At 51.6% G+C, this 16,508-nt stretch overlaps 3 long non-coding RNA genes across 3 annotated transcripts; all 3 read right to left on the reverse strand.

Moving 5' to 3' along the window:
• Nucleotides 1-997: 997 nt before the first annotated feature.
• Nucleotides 998-4,371, reverse strand: LOC141728658 (uncharacterized). The gene is made up of 4 exons (XR_012579799.1): nt 3,283-4,371; nt 3,050-3,204; nt 2,001-2,825; nt 998-1,923 (listed from the first exon to the last, which is right to left on the reverse strand). It is a non-coding gene; the product is annotated as an uncharacterized LOC141728658 (long non-coding RNA).
• Nucleotides 4,372-5,108: 737 nt separating this feature from the next.
• LOC141728659 (uncharacterized) lies at nt 5,109-5,891 on the reverse strand. Its single transcript, XR_012579800.1, has 3 exons — nt 5,738-5,891; nt 5,505-5,659; nt 5,109-5,280 (listed from the first exon to the last, which is right to left on the reverse strand). It is a non-coding gene; the product is annotated as an uncharacterized LOC141728659 (long non-coding RNA).
• A 2,438-nt stretch (nt 5,892-8,329) lies between these two features.
• LOC141728660 (uncharacterized) lies at nt 8,330-10,801 on the reverse strand. The gene is made up of 4 exons (XR_012579801.1): nt 10,648-10,801; nt 10,415-10,569; nt 9,366-10,190; nt 8,330-9,288 (listed from the first exon to the last, which is right to left on the reverse strand). It is a non-coding gene; the product is annotated as an uncharacterized LOC141728660 (long non-coding RNA).
• Between the last annotated feature and the right edge of the window lie 5,707 nt (nt 10,802-16,508).

Genomic DNA, 16,508 nt, shown 5'->3' on the forward strand with positions numbered 1-16,508 from the left:
TCCCTTTAGCTGTCCTAAGAGGCCCTTGGAGAAGTTTGCTTTTCCCTCCGCTAATTTTTAAATCTGTCCCAAGAACTCCCAACCTGCTACACCCCCATCTCCAGGCCGTGGCTCCCAACTTATCTTTTGGATGATCGGCGACGGGAATCCACGTTGCACCTGAAATGAGTCTGCTTCAGAGAGCCTCGTGATGGCCTGTGAGCCTCTCGGTCAGCTACAATAAAGAAAACCAAAACCAAAGAATGAGTCCAGAGTTATGCGGGCCAAATCCCAGCCAGTCAGCTACTTGCCCTCTCCTGAGTGTGCCTGGCTCCCTCAGGCTCCAGCTTCATCCTGATTCCAAGGCTGTGGCCTTTATTAGGGCTGGCACCTGGGTTAGAGAAAGGCAAAGTTAAATGGCATTCCTGTGAGTGCACTGGATGACTCTGTGTGCTCTAAGACATGGGAATGCCTCTGCTAGAAGCCTTGTGGGGGGGGCCCTCAAATAAACAAATAAACACCCTTTCTCACCCTGCTGCCTGCAAACCCCCTCCCAAGAACTCCTAACTGGATACCTGCTCACCCTCCCTCTCCCACTCACAATCCTCAACTCACCTGAAGCCTCAATCTCAAACATCATCCTTGACACTGGGCAGATCCCTCTTGTGACATGATCAAGCTGCTGAAAAAATTCTTCTCCTTGAGAGCTGAGCAATAACAACCACTTCTCTCCATGGCTCACCTTGACTGCTGCTATCCAGATTCACTTCCTAAAAAGAAAGACAAAGAACAGAGCTCTAACAGAGTCACCATGTACACTTCTGCTCCACAGACAAATGGGGCCTCACCTGCTCGGGGGAATCCCCTCACAGAGGTTGGGGCCCTCTGGCCCAGATTTAATTCATCTGAATCTGAAAAAAACATTAGGACAAGAGTCACACTGTTGCAGGACAACTTAAGAGCTCCAGATGTCCTGTGTCCATCTACAAATCCCATCTAGAGTCCAACTATACCCCACATTACACATTCCAAGTCCCCGGGCCCTCTCCTATCGCACCAGGCTATGCGGCAGGGCAGAGCAGCCCCAGCACAAATGTGTGCTGACACCCGTGACACAGGACAGACAGGACAGGACACACAACGGGGACACAACAGGAACAGAAATCTCTTGGCAAGGAAAATGGCTGCAAGGACTGAGAGCATGCAAAAGGAGATGACTGAGTTCAAACTGACGGTGAGCTGATGAGGCTCAGAGAACACTGCAGGAAGAAGATGCTAACTGAATGATTGATTCCAAGAACAGTAAAGATGGATGCCTAGGAATCCTATGGTCAGAATCCTCTGCCTGCCCTCACATTCTTTCAAGCCCTAATCCACCATAATGGATCCAGGTGGGGCACAGCTGTCCGTACAGCTCAGAACAAGACCTGACAAGACATCTGACTGGATGCTTCCAAAGACAGAAGAGAGTCTGATGCCTGTCTGAGCTCCCGAGTCAAAAGTTCTATGGCCTGGGTGCCAGGCCAAGGAATGCAGAGATCACAGATGCTAACAATGATGCCAAGGTTTCTGACAGGCCCCTCAAAGTGCTAAGGTAAAAGACAGGAGATACACAAACAACACATAATGCACAGCAGACAAGTGACACCAGACACACCGGGACTGCTCTGCCCTGAACACCTCAGCACTGTGATCAAAGGTGAGACTTGGCTTTCATGGGGCCTAAGGGGCCACTTCATGGACACCCCCCCACCGCCAAATTGGACTCAAAAACCCCTCCCAGTAATTCCCAAACCAGCACCCTGCCTTCATCCCCTCTGTGGGTCATAGCCCTCTACTTATCTCTCAGACATCTGGCGATGCCGGTCCGTGCCAGGTGCAAAGAAAGGCCACCTCGTCAGCTGGGAAGGTCCTGCTGTCACCGGGCTGGTGTCTCTCAGACAGCTAGATTAAAGAGAACCAAACATCAGTGCCTGATCTTGGCACCCCATCGGCCAAAACCCCACCAGTCTGCTACTCACCCTGCTCCTAGGAAGGCCCGGCACCTGCTAACTCTGACCCTCTGCCATGGATGCAATGCATCTGCACCTGAAAGAAAGTTAGAACATGTGTCAAACACCACCAGGATAACTCACAAGCTGCAAACACCTTAGGTCCATCTAGGAATAGCATCTAGAGCCCAAGTACAGCCCCCATTACAAATTTACACTCCCCAGGGCTTGTCCCATTGCAGCTGGCCGTGCGGCAGGGCAGAACAGCTCCGGCACCCATATGTGTGCAGACACCCGTGACACAGAACGTGACAAACAGGGGGACATCAAACACCACACATCATGCTTGTGGTGAGGGCCTCGAGGGAAGAAGGCAAAAGGGATCCCAAAGACACACTAGGGAACACAGCACACCGGAAACCACGACACAAACCAGAGCTGTTCTGCACTGCCCGCCTGAAAGCTGCCATCAAAAGTAGAGCCTCTCCCTTTAGCTGTCCTAAGAGGCCCTTGGAGAAGTTTGCTTTTCCCTCCGCTAATTTTTAAATCTGTCCCAAGAACTCCCAACCTGCTACACCCCCATCTCCAGGCCGTGGCTCCCAACTTATCTTTTGGATGATCGGCGACGGGAATCCACGTTGCACCTGAAATGAGTCTGCTTCAGAGAGCCTCGTGATGGCCTGTGAGCCTCTCGGTCAGCTACAATAAAGAAAACCAAAACCAAAGAATGAGTCCAGAGTTATGCGGGCCAAATCCCAGCCAGTCAGCTACTTGCCCTCTCCTGAGTGTGCCTGGCTCCCTCAGGCTCCAGCTTCATCCTGATTCCAAGGCTGTGGCCTTTATTAGGGCTGGCACCTGGGTTAGAGAAAGGCAAAGTTAAATGGCATTCCTGTGAGTGCACTGGATGACTCTGTGTGCTCTAAGACATGGGAATGCCTCTGCTAGAAGCCTTGTGGGGGGGGCCCTCAAATAAACAAATAAACACCCTTTCTCACCCTGCTGCCTGCAAACCCCCTCCCAAGAACTCCTAACTGGATACCTGCTCACCCTCCCTCTCCCACTCACAATCCTCAACTCACCTGAAGCCTCAATCTCAAACATCATCCTTGACACTGGGCAGATCCCTCTTGTGACATGATCAAGCTGCTGAAAAAATTCTTCTCCTTGAGAGCTGAGCAATAACAACCACTTCTCTCCACGGCTCACCTTGACTGCTGCTATCCAGATTCACTTCCTAAAAAGAAAGACAAAGAAGTGAGCTCTAACAGAGTCACCATGTACACTTCTGCTCCACAGACAAATGGGGCCTCACCTGCTCGGGGGAATCCCCTCACCCGGGATGGGGCCCTCTGGCCCAGATTTAATTCATCTGAATCTGAAAAAAACGTTAGGACAAGAGTCACACTGTTGCAGGACAACTTAAGAGCTCCAGATGTCCTGTGTCCATCTACAAATCCCATCTGGAGTCCAACTACACCCCACATTACACATTCCAAGTCCCCGGGCCCTCTCCTATCGCACCAGGCTATGCGGCAGGGCAGAGCAGCCCCGGCACAAATGTGTGCTGACACCCGTGACACAGGACAGACAGGACAGGACACACAACGGGGACACAACAGGAACAGAAATCTCTTGGCAAGGAAAATGGCTGCAAGGACTGAGAGCATGCAAAAGGAGATGACTGAGTTCAAACTGACGGTGAGCTGATGAGGCTCAGAGAACACTGCAGGAAGAAGATGCTAACTACTGTTCTTGGAATCAATCATTCAAAGATGGATGCCTAGGAATCCTATGGTCAGAATCCTCTGCCTGCCCTCACATTCTTTCAAGCCCTAATCCACCATAATGGATCCAGGTGGGGCACAGCTGTCCGTACAGCTCAGAACAAGACCTGACAAGACATCTGACTGGATGCTTCCAAAGAGAGAACTTTTGACTGGGGAGCTCAGACAGGTATCAGAATTGCATCTCTGGCCTGGGTGCCAGGCCAAGGAATGCAGAGATCACAGATGCTAACAATGATGCCAAGGTTTCTGACAGGCCCCTCAAAGTGCTAAGGTAAAAGACAGGAGATACACAAACAACACATAATGCACAGCAGACAAGTGACACCAGACACACCGGGACTGCTCTGCCCTGAACACCTCAGCACTGTGATCAAAGGTGAGACTTGGCTTTCATGGGGCCTAAGGGGCCACTTCATGGACACCCCCCCACCGCCAAATTGGACTCAAAAACCCTTCCCAGTAATTCCCAAACCAGCACCCTGCCTTCATCCCCTCTGTGGGTCATAGCCCTCTACTTATCTCTCAGACATCTGGCGATGCCAGTCCGTGCCACGTGCAAAGAAAGGCCACCTCGTCAGCTGGGAAGGTCCTGCTGTCACCGGGCTGGTGTCTCTCAGACAGCTAGAGTAAAGAGAACCAAACATCAGTGCCTGATCTTGGCACCGCATCGGCCAAAACCCCACCAGTCTGCTACTCACCGTGCTCCTAGGAAGGCCCGGCACCTGCTAACTCTGACCCTCTGCCATGGATGCAATGCATCTGCACCTGAAAGAAAGTTAGAACATGTGTCAAACACCACCAGGATAACTCACAAGCTGCAAACACCTTAGGTCCATCTAGGAATAGCATCTAGAGCCCAAGTACAGCCCCCATTACAAATTTACACTCCCCAGGGCTTGTCCCATTGCAGCTGGCCGTGCGGCAGGGCAGAACAGCTCCGGCACCCATATGTGTGCAGACACCCGTGACACAGAACGTGACAAACAGGGGGACATCAAACACCACACATCATGCTTGTGGTGAGGGCCTCGAGGGAAGAAGGCAAAAGGGATCCCAAAGACACACTAGGGAACACAGCACACCGGAAACCACGACACAAACCAGAGCTGTTCTGCACTGCCCGCCTGAAAGCTGCCATCAAAAGTAGAGCCTCTCCCTTTAGCTGTCCTAAGAGGCCCTTGGAGAAGTTTGCTTTTCCCTCCGCTAATTTTTAAATCTGTCCCAAGAACTCCCAACCTGCTACACCCCCATCTCCAGGCCGTGGCTCCCAACTTATCTTTTGGATGATCAGCGACGGGAATCCACGTTGCACCTGAAATGAGTCTGCTTCAGAGAGCCTCGTGATGGCCTGTGAGCCTCTCGGTCAGCTACAATAAAGAAAACCAAAACCAAAGAATGAGTCCAGAGTTATGCGGGCCAAATCCCAGCCAGTCAGCTACTTGCCCTCTCCTGAGTGTGCCTGGCTCCCTCAGGCTCCAGCTTCATCCTGATTCCAAGGCTGTGGCCTTTATTAGGGCTGGCACCTGGGTTAGAGAAAGGCAAAGTTAAATGGCATTCCTGTGAGTGCAGTGGATGACTCTGTGTGCTCTAAGACATGGGAATGCCTCTGCTAGAAGCCTTGTGGGGGGGGCCCTCAAATAAACAAATAAACACCCTTTCTCACCCTGCTGCCTGCAAACTCCCTCCCAAGAACTCCTAACTGGATACCTGCTCACCCTCCCTCTCCCACTCACAATCCTCAACTCACCTGAAGCCTCAATCTCAAACATCATCCTTGACACTGGGCAGATCCCTCTTGTGACATGATCAAGCTGCTGAAAAAATTCTTCTCCTTGAGAGCTGAGCAATAACAACCACTTCTCTCCACGGCTCACCTTGACTGCTGCTATCCAGATTCACTTCCTAAAAAGAAAGACAAAGAAGTGAGCTCTAACAGAGTCACCATGTACACTTCTGCTCCACAGACAAATGGGGCCTCACCTGCTCGGGGGAATCCCCTCACCCGGGATGGGGCCCTCTGGCCCAGATTTAATTCATCTGAATCTGAAAAAAACGTTAGGACAAGAGTCACACTGTTGCAGGACAACTTAAGAGCTCCAGATGTCCTGTGTCCATCGACAAATCCCATCTGGAGTCCAACTACACCCCACATTACACATTCCAAGTCCCCGGGCCCTCTCCTATCGCACCAGGCTATGCGGCAGGGCAGAGCAGCCCCGGCACAAATGTGTGCTGACACCCGTGACACAGGACAGACAGGACAGGACACACAACGGGGACACAACAGGAACAGAAATCTCTTGGCAAGGAAAATGGCTGCAAGGACTGAGAGCATGCAAAAGGAGATGACTGAGTTCAAACTGACGGTGAGCTGATGAGGCTCAGAGAACACTGCAGGAAGAAGATGCTAACTACTGTTCTTGGAATCAATCATTCAAAGATGGATGCCTAGGAATCCTATGGTCAGAATCCTCTGCCTGCCCTCACATTCTTTCAAGCCCTAATCCACCATAATGGATCCAGGTGGGGCACAGCTGTCTGTACAGCTCAGAACAAGACCTGACAAGACATCTGACTGGATGCTTCCAAAGAGAGAACTTTTGACTGGGGAGCTCAGACAGGTATCAGAATTGCATCTCTGGCCTGGGTGCCAGGCCAAGGAATGCAGAGATCACAGATGCTAACAATGATGCCAAGGTTTCTGACAGGCCCCTCAAAGTGCTAAGGTAAAAGACAGGAGATACACAAACAACACATAATGCACAGCAGACAAGTGACACCAGACACACCGGGACTGCTCTGCCCTGAACACCTCAGCACTGTGATCAAAGGTGAGACTTGGCTTTCATGGGGCCTAAGGGGCCACTTCATGGACACCCCCCCACCGCCAAATTGGACTCAAAAACCCTTCCCAGTAATTCCCAAACCAGCACCCTGCCTTCATCCCCTCTGTGGGTCATAGCCCTCTACTTATCTCTCAGACATCTGGCGATGCCAGTCCGTGCCACGTGCAAAGAAAGGCCACCTCGTCAGCTGGGAAGGTCCTGCTGTCACCGGGCTGGTGTCTCTCAGACAGCTAGAGTAAAGAGAACCAAACATCAGTGCCTGATCTTGGCACCCCATCGGCCAAAACCCCACCAGTCTGCTACTCACCGTGCTCCTAGGAAGGCCCGGCACCTGCTAACTCTGACCCTCTGCCATGGATGCAATGCATCTGCACCTGAAAGAAAGTTAGAACATGTGTCAAACACCACCAGGATAACTCACAAGCTGCAAACACCTTAGGTCCATCTAGGAATAGCATCTAGAGCCCAAGTACAGCCCCCATTACAAATTTACACTCCCCAGGGCTTGTCCCATTGCAGCTGGCCATGCGGCAGGGCAGAACAGCTCCGGCACCCATATGTGTGCAGACACCCGTGACACAGAACGTGACAAACAGGGGGACATCAAACACCACACATCATGCTTGTGGTGAGGGCCTTGAGGGAAGAAGGCAAAAGGGATCCCAAAGACACACTAGGGAACACAGCACACCGGAAACCACGACACAAACCAGAGCTGTTCTGCACTGCCCGCCTGAAAGCTGCCATCAAAAGTAGAGCCTCTCCCTTTAGCTGTCCTAAGAGGCCCTTGGAGAAGTTTGCTTTTCCCTCCGCTAATTTTTAAATCTGTCCCAAGAACTCCCAACCTGCTACACCCCCATCTCCAGGCCGTGGCTCCCAACTTATCTTTTGGATGATCGGCGACGGGAATCCACGTTGCACCTGAAATGAGTCTGCTTCAGAGAGCCTCGTGATGGCCTGTGAGCCTCTCGGTCAGCTACAATAAAGAAAACCAAAACCAAAGAATGAGTCCAGAGTTATGCGGGCCAAATCCCAGCCAGTCAGCTACTTGCCCTCTCCTCAGTGTGCCTGGCTCCCTCAGGCTCCAGCTTCATCCTGATTCCAAGGCTGTGGCCTTTATTAGGGCTGGCACCTGGGTTAGAGAAAGGCAAAGTTAAATGGCATTCCTGTGAGTGCAGTGGATGACTCTGTGTGCTCTAAGACATGGGAATGCCTCTGCTAGAAGCCTTGTGGGGGGGGCCCTCAAATAAACAAATAAACACCCTTTCTCACCCTGCTGCCTGCAAACCCCCTCCCAAGAACTCCTAACTGGATACCTGCTCACCCTCCCTCTCCCACTCACAATCCTCAACTCACCTGAAGCCTCAATCTCAAACATCATCCTTGACACTGGGCAGATCCCTCTTGTGACATGATCAAGCTGCTGAAAAAATTCTTCTCCTTGAGAGCTGAGCAATAACAACCACTTCTCTCCATGGCTCACCTTGACTGCTGCTATCCAGATTCACTTCCTAAAAAGAAAGACAAAGAACAGAGCTCTAACAGAGTCACCATGTACACTTCTGCTCCACAGACAAATGGGGCCTCACCTGCTCGGGGGAATCCCCTCACAGAGGTTGGGGCCCTCTGGCCCAGATTTAATTCATCTGAATCTGAAAAAAACATTAGGACAAGAGTCACACTGTTGCAGGACAACTTAAGAGCTCCAGATGTCCTGTGTCCATCTACAAATCCCATCTAGAGTCCAACTATACCCCACATTACACATTCCAAGTCCCCGGGCCCTCTCCTATCGCACCAGGCTATGCGGCAGGGCAGAGCAGCCCCAGCACAAATGTGTGCTGACACCCGTGACACAGGACAGACAGGACAGGACACACAACGGGGACACAACAGGAACAGAAATCTCTTGGCAAGGAAAATGGCTGCAAGGACTGAGAGCATGCAAAAGGAGATGACTGAGTTCAAACTGACGGTGAGCTGATGAGGCTCAGAGAACACTGCAGGAAGAAGATGCTAACTGAATGATTGATTCCAAGAACAGTAAAGATGGATGCCTAGGAATCCTATGGTCAGAATCCTCTGCCTGCCCTCACATTCTTTCAAGCCCTAATCCACCATAATGGATCCAGGTGGGGCACAGCTGTCCGTACAGCTCAGAACAAGACCTGACAAGACATCTGACTGGATGCTTCCAAAGACAGAAGAGAGTCTGATGCCTGTCTGAGCTCCCGAGTCAAAAGTTCTATGGCCTGGGTGCCAGGCCAAGGAATGCAGAGATCACAGATGCTAACAATGATGCCAAGGTTTCTGACAGGCCCCTCAAAGTGCTAAGGTAAAAGACAGGAGATACACAAACAACACATAATGCACAGCAGACAAGTGACACCAGACACACCGGGACTGCTCTGCCCTGAACACCTCAGCACTGTGATCAAAGGTGAGACTTGGCTTTCATGGGGCCTAAGGGGCCACTTCATGGACACCCCCCCACCGCCAAATTGGACTCAAAAACCCCTCCCAGTAATTCCCAAACCAGCACCCTGCCTTCATCCCCTCTGTGGGTCATAGCCCTCTACTTATCTCTCAGACATCTGGCGATGCCGGTCCGTGCCAGGTGCAAAGAAAGGCCACCTCGTCAGCTGGGAAGGTCCTGCTGTCACCGGGCTGGTGTCTCTCAGACAGCTAGATTAAAGAGAACCAAACATCAGTGCCTGATCTTGGCACCCCATCGGCCAAAACCCCACCAGTCTGCTACTCACCCTGCTCCTAGGAAGGCCCGGCACCTGCTAACTCTGACCCTCTGCCATGGATGCAATGCATCTGCACCTGAAAGAAAGTTAGAACATGTGTCAAACACCACCAGGATAACTCACAAGCTGCAAACACCTTAGGTCCATCTAGGAATAGCATCTAGAGCCCAAGTACAGCCCCCATTACAAATTTACACTCCCCAGGGCTTGTCCCATTGCAGCTGGCCGTGCGGCAGGGCAGAACAGCTCCGGCACCCATATGTGTGCAGACACCCGTGACACAGAACGTGACAAACAGGGGGACATCAAACACCACACATCATGCTTGTGGTGAGGGCCTCGAGGGAAGAAGGCAAAAGGGATCCCAAAGACACACTAGGGAACACAGCACACCGGAAACCACGACACAAACCAGAGCTGTTCTGCACTGCCCGCCTGAAAGCTGCCATCAAAAGTAGAGCCTCTCCCTTTAGCTGTCCTAAGAGGCCCTTGGAGAAGTTTGCTTTTCCCTCCGCTAATTTTTAAATCTGTCCCAAGAACTCCCAACCTGCTACACCCCCATCTCCAGGCCGTGGCTCCCAACTTATCTTTTGGATGATCGGCGACGGGAATCCACGTTGCACCTGAAATGAGTCTGCTTCAGAGAGCCTCGTGATGGCCTGTGAGCCTCTCGGTCAGCTACAATAAAGAAAACCAAAACCAAAGAATGAGTCCAGAGTTATGCGGGCCAAATCCCAGCCAGTCAGCTACTTGCCCTCTCCTGAGTGTGCCTGGCTCCCTCAGGCTCCAGCTTCATCCTGATTCCAAGGCTGTGGCCTTTATTAGGGCTGGCACCTGGGTTAGAGAAAGGCAAAGTTAAATGGCATTCCTGTGAGTGCACTGGATGACTCTGTGTGCTCTAAGACATGGGAATGCCTCTGCTAGAAGCCTTGTGGGGGGGGCCCTCAAATAAACAAATAAACACCCTTTCTCACCCTGCTGCCTGCAAACCCCCTCCCAAGAACTCCTAACTGGATACCTGCTCACCCTCCCTCTCCCACTCACAATCCTCAACTCACCTGAAGCCTCAATCTCAAACATCATCCTTGACACTGGGCAGATCCCTCTTGTGACATGATCAAGCTGCTGAAAAAATTCTTCTCCTTGAGAGCTGAGCAATAACAACCACTTCTCTCCACGGCTCACCTTGACTGCTGCTATCCAGATTCACTTCCTAAAAAGAAAGACAAAGAAGTGAGCTCTAACAGAGTCACCATGTACACTTCTGCTCCACAGACAAATGGGGCCTCACCTGCTCGGGGGAATCCCCTCACCCGGGATGGGGCCCTCTGGCCCAGATTTAATTCATCTGAATCTGAAAAAAACGTTAGGACAAGAGTCACACTGTTGCAGGACAACTTAAGAGCTCCAGATGTCCTGTGTCCATCGACAAATCCCATCTGGAGTCCAACTACACCCCACATTACACATTCCAAGTCCCCGGGCCCTCTCCTATCGCACCAGGCTATGCGGCAGGGCAGAGCAGCCCCGGCACAAATGTGTGCTGACACCCGTGACACAGGACAGACAGGACAGGACACACAACGGGGACACAACAGGAACAGAAATCTCTTGGCAAGGAAAATGGCTGCAAGGACTGAGAGCATGCAAAAGGAGATGACTGAGTTCAAACTGACGGTGAGCTGATGAGGCTCAGAGAACACTGCAGGAAGAAGATGCTAACTACTGTTCTTGGAATCAATCATTCAAAGATGGATGCCTAGGAATCCTATGGTCAGAATCCTCTGCCTGCCCTCACATTCTTTCAAGCCCTAATCCACCATAATGGATCCAGGTGGGGCACAGCTGTCCGTACAGCTCAGAACAAGACCTGACAAGACATCTGACTGGATGCTTCCAAAGAGAGAACTTTTGACTGGGGAGCTCAGACAGGTATCAGAATTGCATCTCTGGCCTGGGTGCCAGGCCAAGGAATGCAGAGATCACAGATGCTAACAATGATGCCAAGGTTTCTGACAGGCCCCTCAAAGTGCTAAGGTAAAAGACAGGAGATACACAAACAACACATAATGCACAGCAGACAAGTGACACCAGACACACCGGGACTGCTCTGCCCTGAACACCTCAGCACTGTGATCAAAGGTGAGACTTGGCTTTCATGGGGCCTAAGGGGCCACTTCATGGACACCCCCCCACCGCCAAATTGGACTCAAAAACCCCTCCCAGTAATTCCCAAACCAGCACCCTGCCTTCATCCCCTCTGTGGGTCATAGCCCTCTACTTATCTCTCAGACATCTGGCGATGCCGGTCCGTGCCAGGTGCAACGAAAGGCCACCTCGTCAGCTGGGAAGGTCCTGCTGTCACCGGGCTGGTGTCTCTCAGACAGCTAGAGTAAAGAGAACCAAACATCAGTGCCTGATCTTGGCACCGCATCGGCCAAAACCCCACAAGTCTGCTACTCACCCTGCTCCTAGGAAGGCCCGGCACCTGCTAACTCTGACCCTCTGCCATGGATGCAATGCATCTGCACCTGAAAGAAAGTTAGAACATGTGTCAAACACCACCAGGATAACTCACAAGCTGCAAAGACCTCAGATCCATCTAGGAATAGCATCTAGAGCCCAAGTACAGCCCCCATTACAAATTTACACTCCCCAGGGCTTGTCCCATTGCAGCTGGCCATGCGGCAGGGCAGAACAGCTCCGGCACCCATATGTGTGCAGACACCCGTGACACAGAACGTGACAAACAGGGGGACATCAAACACCACACATCATGCTTGTGGTGAGGGCCTCGAGGGAAGAAGGCAAAAGGGACCCCAAAGACACACTAGGGAACACGGCACACCGGAAACCACGACACAAACCAGAGCTGTTCTGCACTGCCCGCCTGAAAGCTGCCATCAAAAGTAGAGCCTCTCCCTTTAGCTGTCCTAAGAGGCCCTTGGACAAGTTTGCTTTTCCCTCCGCTAATTTTTAAATCTGTCCCAAGAACTCCCAACCTGCTACACCCCCATCTCCAGGCCGTGGCTCCCAACTTATCTTTTGGATGATCGGCGACGGGAATCCACGTTGCACCTGAAATGAGTCTGCTTCAGAGAGCCTCGTGATGGCCTGTGAGCCTCTCGGTCAGCTACAATAAAGAAAACCAAAACCAAAGAATGAGTCCAGAGTTATGCGGGCCAAATCCCAGCCAGTCAGCTACTTGCCCTCTCCTCAGTGTGCCTGGCTCCCTCAGGCTCCAGCTTCATCCTGATTCCAAGGCTGTGGCCTTTATTAGGGCTGGCACCTGGGTTAGAGAAAGGCAAAGTTAAATGGCATTCCTGTGAGTGCACTGGATGACTCTGTGTGCTCTAAGACATGGGAATGCCTCTGCTAGAAGCCTTGTGGGGGGGGCCCTCAAATAAACAAATAAACACCCTTTCTCACCCTGCTGCCTGCAAACCCCCTCCCAAGAACTCCTAACTGGATACCTGCTCACCCTCCCTCTCCCACTCACAATCCTCAACTCACCTGAAGCCTCAATCTCAAACATCATCCTTGACACTGGGCAGATCCCTCTTGTGACATGATCAAGCTGCTGAAAAAATTCTTCTCCTTGAGAGCTGAGCAATAACAACCACTTCTCTCCACGGCTCACCTTGACTGCTGCTATCCAGATTCACTTCCTAAAAAGAAAGACAAAGAAGTGAGCTCTAACAGAGTCACCATGTACACTTCTGCTCCACAGACAAATGGGGCCTCACCTGCTCGGGGGAATCCCCTCACCCGGGATGGGGCCCTCTGGCCCAGATTTAATTCATCTGAATCTGAAAAAAACGTTAGGACAAGAGTCACACTGTTGCAGGACAACTTAAGAGCTCCAGATGTCCTGTGTCCATCGACAAATCCCATCTAGAGTCCAACTACACCCCACATTACACATTCCAAGTCCCCGGGCCCTCTCCTATCGCACCAGGCTATGCGGCAGGGCAGAGCAGCCCCGGCACAAATGTGTGCTGACACCCGTGACACAGGACAGACAGGACAGGACACACAACGGGGACACAACAGGAACAGAAATCTCTTGGCAAGGAAAATGGCTGCAAGGACTGAGAGCATGCAAAAGGAGATGACTGAGTTCAAACTGACGGTGAGCTGATGAGGCTCAGAGAACACTGCAGGAAGAAGATGCTAACTACTGTTCTTGGAATCAATCATTCAAAGATGGATGCCTAGGAATCCTATGGTCAGAATCCTCTGCCTGCCCTCACATTCTTTCAAGCCCTAATCCACCATAATGGATCCAGGTGGGGCACAGCTGTCCGTACAGCTCAGAACAAGACCTGACAAGACATCTGACTGGATGCTTCCAAAGAGAGAACTTTTGACTGGGGAGCTCAGACAGGTATCAGAATTGCATCTCTGGCCTGGGTGCCAGGCCAAGGAATGCAGAGATCACAGATGCTAACAATGATGCCAAGGTTTCTGACAGGCCCCTCAAAGTGCTAAGGTAAAAGACAGGAGATACACAAACAACACATAATGCACAGCAGACAAGTGACACCAGACACACCAGGACTGCTCTGCCCTGAACACCTCAGCACTGTGATCAAAGGTGAGACTTGGCTTTCATGGGGCCTAAGGGGCCACTTCATGGACACCCCCCCACCGCCAAATTGGACTCAAAAACCCTTCCCAGTAATTCCCAAACCAGCACCCTGCCTTCATCCCCTCTGTGGGTCATAGCCCTCTACTTATCTCTCAGACATCTGGCGATGCCAGTCCGTGCCACGTGCAAAGAAAGGCCACCTCGTCAGCTGGGAAGGTCCTGCTGTCACCGGGCTGGTGTCTCTCAGACAGCTAGATTAAAGAGAACCAAACATCAGTGCCTGATCTTGGCACCCCATCGGCCAAAACCCCACCAGTCTGCTACTCACCGTGCTCCTAGGAAGGCCCGGCACCTGCTAACTCTGACCCTCTGCCATGGATGCAATGCATCTGCACCTGAAAGAAAGTTAGAACATGTGTCAAACACCACCAGGATAACTCACAAGCTGCAAACACCTTAGGTCCATCTAGGAATAGCATCTAGAGCCCAAGTACAGCCCCCATTACAAATTTACACTCCCCAGGGCTTGTCCCATTGCAGCTGGCCGTGCGGCAGGGCAGAACAGCTCCGGCACCCATATGTGTGCAGACACCCGTGACACAGAACGTGACAAACAGGGGGACATCAAACACCACACATCATGCTTGTGGTGAGGGCCTCGAGGGAAGAAGGCAAAAGGGATCCCAAAGACACACTAGGGAACACAGCACACCGGAAACCACGACACAAACCAGAGCTGTTCTGCACTGCCCGCCTGAAAGCTGCCATCAAAAGTAGAGCCTCTCCCTTTAGCTGTCCTAAGAGGCCCTTGGAGAAGTTTGCTTTTCCCTCCGCTAATTTTTAAATCTGTCCCAAGAACTCCCAACCTGCTACACCCCCATCTCCAGGCCGTGGCTCCCAACTTATCTTTTGGATGATCGGCGACGGGAATCCACGTTGCACCTGAAATGAGTCTGCTTCAGAGAGCCTCGTGATGGCCTGTGAGCCTCTCGGTCAGCTACAATAAAGAAAACCAAAACCAAAGAATGAGTCCAGAGTTATGCGGGCCAAATCCCAGCCAGTCAGCTACTTGCCCTCTCCTCAGTGTGCCTGGCTCCCTCAGGCTCCAGCTTCATCCTGATTCCAAGGCTGTGGCCTTTATTAGGGCTGGCACCTGGGTTAGAGAAAGGCAAAGTTAAATGGCATTCCTGTGAGTGCACTGGATGACTCTGTGTGCTCTAAGACATGGGAATGCCTCTGCTAGAAGCCTTGTGGGGGGGGCCCTCAAATAAACAAATAAACACCCTTTCTCACCCTGCTGCCTGCAAACCCCCTCCCAAGAACTCCTAACTGGATACCTGCTCACCCTCCCTCTCCCACTCACAATCCTCAACTCACCTGAAGCCTCAATCTCAAACATCATCCTTGACACTGGGCAGATCCCTCTTGTGACATGATCAAGCTGCTGAAAAAATTCTTCTCCTTGAGAGCTGAGCAATAACAACCACTTCTCTCCACGGCTCACCTTGACTGCTGCTATCCAGATTCACTTCCTAAAAAGAAAGACAAAGAAGTGAGCTCTAACAGAGTCACCATGTACACTTCTGCTCCACAGACAAATGGGGCCTCACCTGCTCGGGGGAATCCCCTCACCCGGGATGGGGCCCTCTGGCCCAGATTTAATTCATCTGAATCTGAAAAAAACGTTAGGACAAGAGTCACACTGTTGCAGGACAACTTAAGAGCTCCAGATGTCCTGTGTCCATCGACAAATCCCATCTGGAGTCCAACTACACCCCACATTACACATTCCAAGTCCCCGGGCCCTCTCCTATCGCACCAGGCTATGCGGCAGGGCAGAGCAGCCCCGGCACAAATGTGTGCTGACACCCGTGACACAGGACAGACAGGACAGGACACACAACGGGGACACAACAGGAACAGAAATCTCTTGGCAAGGAAAATGGCTGCAAGGACTGAGAGCATGCAAAAGGAGATGACTGAGTTCAAACTGACGGTGAGCTGATGAGGCTCAGAGAACACTGCAGGAAGAAGATGCTAACTACTGTTCTTGGAATCAATCATTCAAAGATGGATGCCTAGGAATCCTATGGTCAGAATCCTCTGCCTGCCCTCACATTCTTTCAAGCCCTAATCCACCATAATGGATCCAGGTGGGGCACAGCTGTCCGTACAGCTCAGAACAAGACCTGACAAGACATCTGACTGGATGCTTCCAAAGAGAGAACTTTTGACTGGGGAGCTCAGACAGGTATCAGAATTGCATCTCTGGCCTGGGTGCCAGGCCAAGGAATGCAGAGATCACAGATGCTAACAATGATGCCAAGGTTTCTGACAGGCCCCTCAAAGTGCTAAGGTAAAAGACAGGAGATACACAAACAACACATAATGCACAGCAGACAAGTGACACCAGACACACCGGGACTGCTCTGCCCTGAACACCTCAGCACTGTGATCAAAGGTGAGACTTGGCTTTCATGGGGCCTAAGGGGCCACTTCATGGACACCCCCCCACCGCCAAATTGGACTCAAAAACCCTTCCCAGTAATTCCCAAACCAGC

The sequence above is a fragment of the Zonotrichia albicollis genome, chromosome 3 (genome assembly GCF_047830755.1).
Source record: "Zonotrichia albicollis isolate bZonAlb1 chromosome 3, bZonAlb1.hap1, whole genome shotgun sequence".
NCBI classification, from domain to species: domain Eukaryota; kingdom Metazoa; phylum Chordata; class Aves; order Passeriformes; family Passerellidae; genus Zonotrichia; species Zonotrichia albicollis.